Source organism: Myotis davidii, unplaced genomic scaffold (assembly GCF_000327345.1).
Source record: "Myotis davidii unplaced genomic scaffold, ASM32734v1 scaffold135, whole genome shotgun sequence".
Classification (NCBI taxonomy): Eukaryota; Metazoa; Chordata; class Mammalia; order Chiroptera; family Vespertilionidae; genus Myotis; species Myotis davidii.
In genome coordinates this window covers 10,000,987-10,001,491 of record NW_006289813.1, presented here as the reverse complement: position 1 = coordinate 10,001,491, position 505 = coordinate 10,000,987, and positions in this window count along the sequence as shown.

Sequence of the window (505 nt, the reverse complement as noted above, 5' to 3'; positions counted from 1 at the left end):
CCACACCAGCTTCAATAAATGTCTATTGTCTGAATGGGGGTTTTCAGAGAAACAGAACCAATATGAAGTCCCAAGATGTGCAAATGACAAGTTAGTAACTCAGGAGAGCCAATGGTGTAAATTCCAGTCTGAGTCTGAAGGCAGGAGACTGGGGTGTCAGTCCCAAGACAGAGAGAGAGAGAGAGAGAAATACTCTTCTCCTCAACCTTTCTTCTTTAACTCAAACCTTTAACTAACTAGATGGGGCCCACCCACTTTGGGGAAAACAATCTGTTCTCATAGTCTATGAATTCAAATGTTTATGTCACCAGAAACACCCTCACAGACACATGTCTCAGTCCTTAGCTTGCTCTAAACTAAATCTTAGAAATTCAACAACAGGCTATCCTTAATCTAGAAAGAGAAAAACACCTGAACTCTACAACAGCACAAAAGCACCAATCCAGAGATGTGGGTTTGCAAATGTAGGGGAGACATTCTCTGAAAGGGCTTCCTGGAGGGTGGG